This window comes from Trichosurus vulpecula, chromosome 1, assembly GCF_011100635.1.
Source record: "Trichosurus vulpecula isolate mTriVul1 chromosome 1, mTriVul1.pri, whole genome shotgun sequence".
Classification (NCBI taxonomy): domain Eukaryota; kingdom Metazoa; phylum Chordata; class Mammalia; order Diprotodontia; family Phalangeridae; genus Trichosurus; species Trichosurus vulpecula.
The window spans coordinates 241,667,382-241,681,727 of NC_050573.1; positions in this window are offsets into that span (position 1 = coordinate 241,667,382).

Sequence of the window (14,346 nt, forward strand, 5' to 3'; positions counted from 1 at the left end):
GGGGAAAGAACTGGGAAGATGAAGGATTAGCCATATAGGGTTTGGGGTTGCAAGGCAGAGGGAAAGGTGGAATGACAATAGGTTGTGATCACATGAGGGAATTTCATGAACATGGAAGGGGAATACTTAGGGAGGATGACACAGTCATAGCTATGACCATCTCTCTATAGCTGAGGTGGAGATGAGAAGTAGATCATGACAACTAAATAAACTGAGGTTTTAGAAGGTTAGGGAACATCAATATGTATCTTAAAGCCCCTTAGTATGAGAGTAGGAGTTGTGGATGAAAGAAAAGAGTGTTAATCAGGCACTGAACTCATTGAGGAAAGAAGGGAAATGGCCTGGAGGTCAGAGGACACAATCTTGATGGGGTAGTAGAAATAGTTTTAGTATGGTCTTATATTTGTTCGTATTGTCTCCTCTGATTGAATATGAGCTCCTTGCATGTAAGAATTGTTTCTTCCTTTAACTCTTATCCGTAGCACCGAGCATGGTACCTGGTACCTAGTAGATGCTTAATAAATGCTTAACAAATGTTATTTGAATTGAATTTTGACCAAAAATCTAGGTTTCAAATTCCTGAAATTTGAACCTTTGCCCTAATGTTTTCCTGTGGTCCTCTGAAGTAAGTAGAATGATTTGTGCTTTATGCATAAGGTGACCAGATTGCCAGGTTGACCTATATAGTACAGGCTGTGACCAGACTCATGGGTAGTGAGATATACAAAGTTCTTATATTCCTCAGCAGGTTTTGCTTTCGGTCTCATTGCCAGGGCTGCTCTGTGAATCACCAAATCTAAACTAAGCCAGTGAAATTATAGCTTACAAAGTAAACTACTTCTTGAGCACAGAGATGGCTAGGGGCAGTTAGATACTCTCCACACCTGTGGTCTTTAGGCTCAGTAGCTCAGAGCACCGCTGAGACTGCTCTAGATTTCCATTATGTCTGCCCTCCACTGTGAGAGCCACTCAGCTCATCGCCCCTCTCATCTATTCTATTTAACCTCCAGTCCCCAAGTTCTGGACGACTAGGTGGCACAGTGGATAGAACACCAGATCTGGAATCAGGAAGACCTGAATTCAAATCTGGCCTCAGACGCTTTCTAGCTGTGTGACCCTGGGCAAGTCACTGAATCCTTTTTGCCTCAGTTTCCTCATCTGCAAAGTGAACTGCAGAAGGAAATGGTAAATCACTCCAGTATCTTTGCCAAGAAAACCCCAAATGGGGTCATGAAGAGTCGGACATCACCGAAACAACTGAACCACAACAATGACAACAACAACCCTGGTCTCATTGAAAAATGCTTCCCTTAATCATACATCTAAGCTGTAGCTTCTAAAACGTCTCGGCATTCTAGTATTCCAGTGTCCCAGCATCATTAATGATGCCCCAACAAGCATGGACCCATCCCAGTGGTAGTTGAGACATGAAGTTGAGGAGATCAATGTTATGCTAACTTTGATCCCAATCTTCCAGAAATCAAAATGGAATAGGGGAGAATGTGTGTCTTCAAAATGTTATAGGGATTTTCAAACTTTTTTTTCTTGCTATCTTATTGAAGTAAACAACCCTTTTGAAAAGCTAATCTATGTTAAGTCGTTAGATGGAGCTGGGACACTATTAATAGTGAAGAAGGGAACGCATAACCAGTGGGAGCTTGAATTAATGGCCTTAGAAAAGGAACATCCCCTGAAACTCTTGGGAGAAGGGAAGGAACCTTGAGGGGAAATGTAACCAGATTGGCTCTGTAAGACTGAGGCCCTAATATACTTGTTACATTGTATGACTGGGAGTACAGAGAAACAATATGAGTAGAGGTGAGGGGGTTTGCTCTGTTGAAGTTTGAATTCAGTCAAAGGGCCGCACTTGAGGACCTACAGGGCCACATGTGGCCTCAAGGCCACAGGTTCCCCACCCCCGGTAAGGAGTTTGGACTTTCTCAGCTAGGTAGTGGGGAGCCAGTGAAGATTTTTGAGCAAGCATCTAATGTAAAAACAACTAATTTATTTAGCACTTTGAGATTTACAAAATAGAATACTGGCAACAACCCTGTAGGATAGATTGTGCATGTACCATCCTATTCTACAGATGAAGAAATTGTGGACAGAGATGAAGTGATTTGTCCATAGCCTCATAGCTGGAAGTATCAGAATGAGGGTTCAGCTCAGTGCTCTTCCCACTACATGATCCTGATGCAATAAAAGGAATGTTTTAGGAAGGGGAATGGAGAGAAAGAGGAATGCAGGAAACAATATGAAGAAAGCTTGGACTTCATCATTAGATATGGGAGGGGGATTTAGAACCCTGCAGAGAAGGAGTTAAAGATGATCCTGATAAAATATTTTTGTCATCCATCATCAACTCCTGGGGGAAAAGGTCTGGGTATTTCTGATTCTTTGTGCAATGCTTAAATCTTTGAGTCTGTGATCTCAGTGATGGGGTTGCTCCTTCCGATAATACAGATCCCATGCCATCCAGTCCTGTGCGACTCCTGTTCACATCCTCAAAAATTATTCATCATGTGATGAATTATTCAGGGTACAGAATTACACAATATACATGTATATACACGTGGGCACATGTTATATTGTATATGCATATATATATTATATGTGTATACAAACATTATGTTGTATGTATATATACATATGTGCATGAAATGGCCAATTCGTTTTGCTTGACTCTGCGTATTTGTTACAAGGGCTGTGGGGTGTATGGCGTGTTAAGGGAGGACTAGCAGTTCTGGTGTGAAGGCTTGCCGGTCACCCACCTTTGGTGTCTCACCTATGGCTTCAAGGAACTGTGGCATGTTTAGTGGCCACACTTGGGGTTTCTACTTAGAGGATTTCATTTTCTTTAAACTGGCTCACTGAGGATCAAATGAGACAATGCACATGAAAGTACTTTGCAAACCAGTCACCACGAAATATTAGCTCACGTTTATATAGCACCTTGCAATTTGCCATTTTTCTCACAAGCCTAAGATGTAGGCAGTTCAAGCATTATTCTGCCCACTCTTACCTGTGGTTCCAAGAAGCCATAGCATGTGTAGTGGACACATACCAGTAAAACCATCTCAGCATACAGGCTAAAAACCAGGTTGAGGGTATCTGTTGGTGAGTTAGGGGGAATGTCTACCCCAATGCATATAAAGACTTCCCCTGGCGAAATGGGCATATGAGAACAATTTGTTCCAGTGGACATAAAGGAGGATGAAGTAGGCACTATGGAGTGCTTAGAGCTTGGTCAGACATCTAAGATGCCAACATAATCTCTTGCATCCTGGGTCATTGCCAGTCATCCTGACTTTTGTCTTGCTACTGGACATATTGTATATGTACATATACAATTTATATATGTAATATGTATATCTATCTATCAACAGAGCTGGTTGTTAAACATTTACTAGCAAAGCTCTGAGTGTAGGGAGCTCATATCCTTCATGGTCTCCAATGCCCTCCAGTGATACTCATTTTAAATTCTATAAATTCCATGACTTGGACTCACACAACAACATATGAATCCATATAGTATCATGTTCCTTTAGGTGCTTAACAGTTTCCCTGCTGCCACTCTCCCACCTATGATGAGGATTGACCTACCACATTCAAAGACACTGTACCCAGAATATTGATATTAGGAGAATTTAGACTTGGTTTGCTTCATCTGCATTCCATTACAGAACTTCTCTCCAAGCTGTACCTTGGTTCCATAATGTTAAATCAAAAGAATTTGGGAAGGGCTCCTCAGTCAAGCAAATGACTTTGCTTCTGCAGTGGATTTTCCCAAACACTCCTGTCGATGAAACTTGGTATGTCCTGTCCTGCCAGCCAAGACTATCCATAATGGGCACCTCTGTGAAAGGGTCATTCAAGAAATACTGGAGCTTCTACTATGTGCAGAGTAGTGTGCTAGGCCCGTCTATGTGCTGCCAAGTGACAAAGGGAGGTTGAACCCTCTAGTCTGTGAGGCCAGCAGCAGGTATTTATTGGGCACTGTGCTAAGCATTAGGGATGCAAACAAGGCAGAGCCATACCTGCCCTCAAGGAGCTCACAATCATTAATGGGGAAGATGTCATGCAAAGCAATTATGTACAAATTAGTTATGTACAGTGTAAATAGAATGTAATTTTAGAGGAAAGGAGAATTAGAGTAAGGAGGGAGACCAGGGAAAGCCTCCAGTAGATGATGGATTTTAGCTGAGGCTTGAAGAAACTCAGAGAAGCCATGAAATGGAGGTGAGGAGAGCATTCACCAATGAAAAGGCATGAATTCAGGAGATGGGTGGAATGTCCTGTGCTAGGGCCCCCAAGAAGGTGGCTCTGTCTTTTCTCCTAGGCCCCTCATTCTCCATAGAGGAGTCAGGCCCAGGGCCATGGAAAGAGAAGGAGGTGGGGGATTGGGGAGAGAGTGAATGAGTGTTTGCTTAGCATAAAGAGTTAGAGGCCAAACTGGAGAAATGGGGGGGGGGGAGGGGGGAGTGGAGGGTGGGAGGGGAAGCAAGATTTGCATGTCCTTTCTTTTGCCGGAGCTAGCCTAGTTTAAGAGACCTTGGCAGAGGAGCCCTGGGGTAAACTGAGTGGCCTTCCTTACAAAGGGGGCCTGTGGGGGTTGTGAGGGAAGGCTCAGCCTCAGCCAAGCCTGAACCTCCTTGAAGATGCAAATTGATAAATAAACATTAAAACAATGAGGCCCCAGCTAATCCCCTTACAAAGGACAAATTGCTAATCTAACCTCACAGCCAGGATGGCTGGCCTTCTCTAACAATGGCGGTATTTATAACTTATGTTTTATTTGTAAACTGACAGTGCCCTGCCAGTTTAAATGGATTTAGTCTCACCTGCCTTGGAGGTGGAGGGAGGGAAGGGCCTGGGTAATCCTTTCATTCTCTTTTCGCCCCAGTGAAACAGTCACCTGATCTGAGCAGGCCAAATTTTAGCCATATTCCTCCGGTTACTGCTAAGTCTCTATTTAACAATAGGAGCAGTGTCTGAAGGGGGAAGAGTTAGGGGTGGGGGGTTGCGCCTGGGGTGGTGGTGGAGACGTAGCTTCCAACTCATGGGATTGTTCTCAGCTCCTCAGCCCCCTCCAAGTCTCCTTCAGCAAGTTTCTGGGGTCCTCCTTTTTCTCCACCATGGTCCTTATCAATGTCTGGTCATTGACATGTCTCTTGGATGCTGCTATGGGATCTTGGCTGCCAATTTTCTCTACCTACTTAGGCCCCTAACTGGGCGTCTGGAATGTTTGTGTGAAGGAGTTCACTATCTTCGCCTGACTCTGCTCTCAATGCCTAATTTTCTCCTTTCCTTTCCTTCTCTAGAGACTCTCACCAGGGTGAGAGCACACCAACTCATTCATTATTCCAGCTGACTTGACTGAGGTGGGAGTCTGGCACTTAGGTCTGACACCAGGGCACCTATGGTGTTGGTTTGAATCTAATCATCTAAGGGGAAAATCACTAATAGATCTGGGTCTGTAGTTCTCCGGTCACCCTTGACCTTCCTACTATTTGCTGCTTTCAGTCACCCCATTTCTTCTGTCCTCAGTTCCTAGAAATTCTTCCAGCTGAGGTGAATTCAATGTGCCCTTTTGTTGTTGCTATTTGAGGGAAAAGAGACTGTTTTTCTAGAGTATCTGTCTCCCTCAGGACATACTGCCTTCCACAGCTTTAAACAGTACCACCATCATGCTCATGGGGACAAAGTCTGGCCTTTCAGGTCAGGGCCATTTCCATCAGTGTGGTCTCCAGTAAGTCTGCCTGTCTTGTGTATCCTGCACCAGAGGGTTATGGGTGAGGAGGAAGGTTAGAATGTCTCAGCAGTAACCTCCCCCACCCTTTTTTTTTTTTTGCTATAAAAGTTGAGTTCAAATCCTTATCCCAAATTTAACCAAGAATTAGTTGGTTTCTCTTGAAATACTGACTCAAAGAACTCCTTCCTTTCCTTCACTGTGATGAAGAAGTAAGTTTGAGAACTTACATAGAGGGAGTCAGATGAAAAGCTGGTTTGAAGAAGAATGGGAAATACTGAGGCCAGGTTGAGACAGCCACAGAAAACCTATTTTCTTCCTTTTCTCCTTGCTCCCTCCCCAACCCCCATCTTGTACGGGGTGGCCTGATCTATCTTGCTTGCCTTAAAATCAGATCCCAAAGATCAACACCCTCCACACATTGTCTGATATGTAAAGTACCACTGAATGTCTGTGTAGACTTAGACCCCCCCCATTTCTATTATCTGATCTGAAGGTCACCTCCTGGGTCCTGCTTCCTCCTCCCACCCCTTCTCCCCCAGCCCCCAAATTACCTAGCGTCTGTCTCCACGAGATAAAGGGCTGAGTTCTGTTGATTCTGATGCTTCAAGGAACCTGGTCTCCATTTGAGGTTTTGATCACAAAGGTCTTCCCCTCTGGGAGAGAAAACACTACTTGGGTTTTCTTCAGAGGTTTGATGCCTCTTTTGGGGCCTTTTCTGAAATGACACAATTTCTGTGCTTTCCTGTCTCCTCAGAACAGCAGAGAGGGCAGGGATTTCCAGATGCATGGAGCTTTCATTCCCTTAACACCCACCTGATTTTTTTAATCGCCCATCTAAAGGACTTGCAGCTATAACTAGTGGTTCTGCCATCCCTGGAGCTGTTTTTTTAACTCCTCTCTTTCCATTGTTCTTCACATGGAGTCATCAAGTCCTGCTGACGCTTCCTTTGCCATATTTCTTAGCTTTGATCCTATAGCCACTATCCTAGGCTAACCCCATCTGAAACAGCCTCCCTAGTCTAATTAGCCTTCTCAGCTTTAGTAACTTGGCCGGCAGAAATCTGCTAGAATCATCTGGTACTTGCAGTGACCTTGGGAAAATCATTTAACCATTCTGGTCTGAGTGTCCTCACCCATAAAACGAGGGAGTAGATGGGACATGATGACTTCTGGGTCCCTTCCAGCTCTAAATCTGGAAATCTAAATCTAAATTTCTACTTCTTAGAGATAGGGATTGGATATGCAATTTCATTGATGTACTGAACTCCCCTGAAAGAAACTCTCTTTACCAATGGAGTTCAAACCTTCTCTGCAACCTGTAGTCTTATAAAGGAAGCAAAGGGGTAGTTAACTGTGCAGCCATTCCTGGGAACAATTTGAAACTATGCCTAAATGGCTATAAAGTCGTGCATACCCTTTGACAAAGCAATACCACTACTAGGCCTGCATCCCAGTGAGATCAAAGTTTTAGGAAAAGGATCTAAGTGTACAAAAATATTTATAGCAGCTCTTTTTGTAATGGCAAAGAACTAGAAATGTAGGGGATACTCATTGATTGGGGAGAGACTTCCAAGTATAGGGGACAGCCAGTGAAAATGCCTGGCACTGTGTGCCTTGTGTGAGGAATAGCAAGGAAGCCAGGGTCACTGGATCACACAGAGTATATAGGAGGCAAATAAAATGTGAGGAGATTGGAAAGGTTGAATACATGAGAACTGATGAAACCACCAAGTGAAATAGAGCAGAGGTGTCAAACAGACAGCCTGAAAGCACACCATATCAGGGCTGGAACTAGATGAAAATGTAATTGAGAAACGTTGAATGATAAAAAAATACAATGGAACATAGACAATGTTAATATGTGGCTTTCTAAGTCACTATGCTGCCCTTAGGAATTCTTATGTGAAGTTCAGTGACTCCTTTTCTATTTGAGTTTAACACTACAGGTATAGTGGGAGAAGAGAAGAGGGGCCCAGGACAGAACCTTGAGAGACAGGGATAGTCAGAAGGGGTGGTCTGGAGGAGGATCCAGCAAAAGAGACTGGGAAGGAGTGGTCACATAGGTGAGAGGAGCAGTGTCACAAAACCTAGAGAGAAGAGAGGATTTAGGAGAAGGGGATCCCCAGGGCATGTCTGATGTCAGATGTCTAAACTCCAAGTGATGTTCCCAAGTCCCAGTTTGTCCTGTCAAGATTGGAGGCTACCCACTATTTCCAAACCTATTCTCTCTTTCCAATCTTGGCTTGGAAGTGAGACATCTAAGATGGTGGTTTTGGGGAGGAGATGCTGCTTAGCTTCCACTTTTGTAGGTGCGGAGAACTTATTTAGGTGAGTGTCACAGAAATGGAGAGAGCAGAGAGTATACAAGTGATGGTCAACAGCGTCAAAATAGCCAAATAGGGTGCGGGGAGACCAAACTGTTTGCTAGAAGAACCCTATTTTCTTAGATAATCCTGACTTTCTGGAATCATTCTCATGTGGGTAGATCTGTTGCCATTCACTCTGTAGTACATCATTTGGTTGACATTAGACATACCTGGGGCCAAAGCTCTAGTTACAGGGGACCAAGACTTAACTTCATACTTATCACATATTATCTTGCAGTCTTATCTCCACAGCCCCCCTCCTCTGCCACCCTTAGCTCTTCTCTTAACCAGGCAGTAAAGTGGCATAATAGATTGAGTACTGGGCTTGGAGTCAGGAACACCTGAGTTCAAATCCTGCCTCTGACACTTCCTAGTTGTGTGACCCTGAGCAAGTCACTTAACCTTTGTCTGGCTTAGTTTCTTCAACTTTAAAATGGGATAATAATGGTACCTATGTCTCAGGGTGGTTGTGAGGATCAAATGAGATTATATTTGTAAAATGCACAGTGCCTAGCACATAGAAGACTCACAAATGCTTGTTTCCTTCTATTCCCCTAATTATACTCTAACAGGTGCCTAGCAGAGTGAAGGCACATTAGTAAATGGTTGTTGATGGCTTAGCCAAATGCATAATCTGGTCTGGAGAAGAAAGGACAAGTAGGAGAGCTGGAAACTTTTCTATGAAAGTTCCATTTTGGAAAGGAACTTCTTCAACAGTAGTCATAGTATTAATGGCTCACATTATATACTTCTTTTCTTAGAACAGCTCTGTGAAGGAGATGGAACAAATATTATTAACCCCCTTTACCAGATGAAGAAACTGAGGCTCATAGAGGTTAAGTCACTTACCTGTGGACACATTGGTAGCAACAGCCAGTGTGTCAAAATTTGATCCTAGAACTTTGGACTTTGAGACCAGTGCTCATTCCATTACGTTATGCAATGCGAGGATGATCAAAATTAATGCTGTGTGGTCTCAATTTACAGTGTGGCTTAGAAGGATTTGCTAATTTTGAAAGTTTTCAAGACCTTTGAGAAATATAAAGCTAAAGAGTAATGGGAATGAGCCAAAGTAAACTTTCTGTTCGCACTTGGACTGGTACATGTGTTAGTTTCTAAGTGCTGACCTGCTTCTATGGATCTATGATGTGGTCATTCCTTCCAAAGATGGAGATTGCAGGGCATCTATGCCTTCTCATCATGTGCCACTCATAGTTCATGACTCCCCATAAATTCTCCATAAGGGGTGGGAATTTTGCCCAACATGGTAGAGCTTTCTTCTGGATGTCTTGACTTTGCCTAGATAGTAATGGAACATACAGGCGCACCTATTATCCCCCACTGTCCTTACAAGAATGCCTTATTTCCTTTTCCAGTTTATAGAGCTCTTTGATGACATTTGTCAGGCCACATCTCCCATGTCATTCTTTTTTTGGCAATATGTTGTGGCCTATTCATTCTCACCATGTGATTCTCCACTATGCTTTGGGTGTCCCTCAGCTTTAATTCCTTAAAAAATTTTAAAAAAAAAAAATTGTTTTAATCAGCCAAGATCCTTCTTTTCACCCCACCCACCCCCAGCTGAGAACAAAAGAAAAACAAAACCCATTGCAAAAGTGTATAGTCAATCAAAATAAATTCCCACATTGGCCACATCTGAAAAAAAAATTGTCTCATTCCACATTCTAAATCCTTTCTGAGGACCCACCTCTCTATCAGGAAGTAGGTAGCATATTTCATTGGTTCCCTGGAATCCTGGTTGGTTGTTAAGCTGATAAGAGTTCAGCGCACCAGTACTTCATCACATTTATATTCTACAACTTGTAGATCCATTCCCCAATTTATGGGCACCCCTTCAGATCCCCATCCTTTGACACCTTAAAAAGAGCTATAAATATCTTTATATATCCTTAGAGTTTGTTATGCTTAGGACTAATCCCTCCCTTAATCAACTCTCCCCTAATACTCCCTCCCCCTTGTCCCCTTTCCCTCCTGTTTCTCTGTTGAGTGAAATGTATTTCTGCACCCAGCTGTGTGTTGTGTGTGTGTGTGTGTGTGTGTGTGTGTGTGTGTATTCTTTTTCTTTTGACCTGTTCAGATATTAGTGAGGTTCAAGTGTCAGCCTTTCCCCCCCTTCTCCTTATTTGTATAATTGTCTACTTGTGCACCCTGATTATGTGACATAATTTTCCCTAACCTTCCTTTCCCTACCCCTATCCCTTCTTCCCTTCTCTTTCCATTCTCAAGATCAAGACACAATAGAATCAACTCCCAGGCCTTGTCTAATTGGATTTCCTGATGATGAAAGGATTCAGAAAGGACAAATGTGTCATCTCCTCATTTTTGAATATACTCAGCTTTGTTTCTTTGGAGACTGGAATTTCATGACTCACAACCACATAGCATCACTGAAAGAATACTGATGTGTGAAGAGACACACCTTTCTTCAGGAAGAAGTCTGGTATCATTAAAGGCATTACACATTTTTCCGAAGACAATCCAGCCCACTCTTCTCATTCTGTTCAATTTTGGGTGCATGTATAAGATATAACTGTACTAGCAGACCAGCTTTGTAGTTTTCAGTCCATCTGCGTGTTGTAGTCTGGAAACAGACAACCTTCATCCACTTGTTTTTTTCCATGTGGATAGACAATGGCTGAATTATTTTGAGTGATTATGGATCTCATTAAGAAGTCCTTCGATGTTCTAGGCTAGGGCTTTACGAAGTTAGCACAATTTCTTCTGCAAACAGAAGAATCCAGAGCATCTCACCCTCTATAGGGAATCTCTTTTCCATTTGTGTCAAGCATATATATTCCTGCTTTATGCCTCATATAACAGTAATAATCAAAGCATCCTCAAACAAAGTATTCTGAAACAGTTATCTCTTGTGGCATTTTCCAAGGAATTTTATGTAATTTTGACATATACATGGAAGACACCTTGAAGATGGAGACTCTTCAAGGCTTTGTTTTTCTAAATTCTATCTAAAGCTTTCTTATTAAAAAAACCCCACAAATACAGGGGGATCATGTATTTTTCACACTTCCCAACCAATTGTGCAACTGCCAATATGTGACTTGCTTTAGAATAATAGAATCTTATCGATGCAAACCTACCTGTTCATTTCTCATGCTTTAAGGGTGACTTTGATGGATGTGTAGATCATTTTCATAAAGAATTTTTAAAGATGAGAAAGCAAGCATGTAGATGAGTAGTAAATTTTATACATACACACACACATATATTTACATTAGGGACTATGTACAAAAAGTTTGTACATAAGGGTCTAAATCCTCCTTCATTGTTGGATGGGAATCAATAGTTATGTTGTTGTCGGAGGATCAGGGAAGAGGCTGTGGTAAGTTGGAAGAGGGTATGCATGCAGCCGTAATCTTTTTATGAGCAGTCTTCCATGCAATCCATTTACTATGGTAATGTTTATAGCAATTGAGGAGTACTTCATATATACATTGCCCTGAGTTGAATTTCTGTCATCTTAAATACGGATGACTCCTCATTTGTTCCATCTTTCAATTACATTATCTTTAATTTCCTTGTCTCAGTCAACGTCAATTTCTCTTTGAGGATTAAACATATTGGCTACTTTTTTGGGGTCATCTCATTATTATAAGATCTATGACTTTTTTCCCCTAAATTATTTCCTATTTTCCCTTCTTTCAGATATCTTGAGAAACAATGCTTCAATGTTCTCAAAACTGTGACCCTTCTAGAACAGACATCTATATGGTCTATATAGATATAGATATAGATATAGATATAGATATAGATATAGATATAGATATAGATATGGTCTATATATCTATATATATTGGTCTATTGCCCTTCCCCACTCTCTCTTCCTTGGGGCAATTTCTACTTCTTCAGATAGCTCATCAGGAGCTATGATGTCAGTCTAAATGTGATGGCTTCACAGTCATTGATGGAGGAAAGAGTTTGTTATAAAAATGTTGACATATCTTTTCCATTTTTGGTTTGTTTTCCTTCCAGTTCGTCTTTAAATAACCTCAGGATACTTTATCTTAGTTCAATCTCTCACCAAGCTTTTTGTAAACATGTTTTTCCTTCCACTGTTTCTTGCCCTTTTCTGAGGCAAAACTGCTCTCAAATTTTTACAAATGAGTTTATAGTCTAAACCAGGGTTGCCCTTCTCTGCCATATTTCTCTGCTTGGCAGGGAGATCAAGTGTTCCCTGGATACAATTGTCTCCTCCTTGTGGTAATCCGTTTGCATAAGTTAAACTTAGAAAATGATAATGTTCTGGGTCAGTGTCTGCTCTTTTATGTGTTTCCCTTTTTTTTTTCCAGAATCAACAGCTTGTTTAAATAGGTCAGGTTGGCGTTACCTTAACTGTATACCTTATCATCTGCTCATGTTTATTCTTTCTTCTTATTTGGCATTGACTTTTATATTTGCTCTGACTGTTTACCAACAGTTATTTCAGAAATAATTCCCATGTCAATAATGAGGTGTTTTTTGTCAGTTAAAATAGAATTATTTCCATTTTTTGGATGTTCCCCAAATTTTTAAAGGAAAAAAATAAATGCTATAGGTGTGAAGCTTCTGTACAACATATATAAACCATTGGCCTCTCTCATTTCTTACTCTTAAACTATGTCTTCCAATATATTTTTTTCTCTGAAAACCAACTTTGTAATGAAATCACTAAGTATGGAGAAGTATTTTAATTTAATTTAAAATTCTTTGTAGAGTTTCTCTATCTCCTCATTTTCTGCCATAAATGTTGGCAATATAAGCTGCAATAATTTTTATATTCAAATCTTGCCCCAGACACTTACTGTTTGTGTGATTCTCTTCATCTCTTAGCCTCAGCTTCTTAATTTATAAAATAAGGGGGTTGGATTTTATGGCCTCTCTGTTTCCTTCCAGCTCTCGCCTATGATCCCATAATTCTGTGATCCTGCAATCTTTGTCTGAATCCTGGTTCTCCCATTTACTACATGTGTGATCATGTCTTAAGAGGCAGAGTAGACAGAGACCTGGGTTCCAGTTCCTATTCTGACACATATTAACTACAGCCACAAATTGATGAGAAAGTTGCCAGGCCGTGTTGGTAAAGGGAGGTTCTTAACTTGGGAGTTCCCTCTACAAAATAAGTCACAGGTCCACTGCCTTTATTTGTGGTTCTGGAGTCAAATGACCTGTGGCATATATGTATCTTCATACATTAAAAAACAGAGGGGCAGCTAGGTGGCACAGGGAGTAGAGCACCGGCCCTGGAGTCAGGAGGACCTGAGTTCAAATCTGACCTCAGACACTTGACACACTTACAGTTAGTGTGACCTTGGGCAAGTCACTTAATGCCAAGTGACCTGCCTTCTCTCCTCCAAAAAAAAAAACCAAATAAAAAAACAAAACAGAAAAGGATTGTACACACATTGTAAATCTCTTTTATGCACAACATGCTTTTTCTTTTAAATGTGTAATAGTGATGCAAAATTTCATTTTTCTTTTTAATGGCAGAGGAAATGAGGGAGAAAATAGTTGCTTGTTAATTGAAAAAAGTAATTAAAATAAATATTAATTATTCAATACTTAACATTATTTAAATTTAAACAGTTTGGTTTTGTTTAATAATAAATAAAAGAAGAGCTACAAAATAAAATACAAAATAATTTCAACATGCTTAAAGCTCTTCTGCTTGTCTTTGGCTTTTTCAGGACTTCCTTCTATTTACTTCTATGAATTTAAAAAAAAATCCTTTAAGTGGCACTCTTTTCCTTTAGTAACCATATCACCAGTCCCCCTCTCTTCCTGCAACCCCTTCCTTTGAGGGAAAATAAAAGTAAAACAAAAACCTTGTAACAAATATGTGTAATCAAGCAAAACAAATTTGCACATTGGCTCTTTCCAAAAAATACATGTCTAGTTTGCATCTTGAGTCTACATCTCTGTCAGAAGGGAGGAAGCATGCTTTATCATGGGTCCTCTGGAATACTGGTTGACATTGTTATGATCAGAGTTCTTAAGTCTTTCAAAGTTTCTTTTCTTTACAATTTTGTCATTTAAATATATTATCTTGCAAATTTATCAGGAGCACAACATTATGAGACGACCAGGTGTCCCAGGAAAAGATATTTCTCGTCATTGCATTAATGAGAAAACTAACTCCACTGACTCCTTTACTTAGCTGTCTAAGTAGAACCCTAGAGCTCTCTTCTTTCCATGTGATTGTAACTTCTTTTT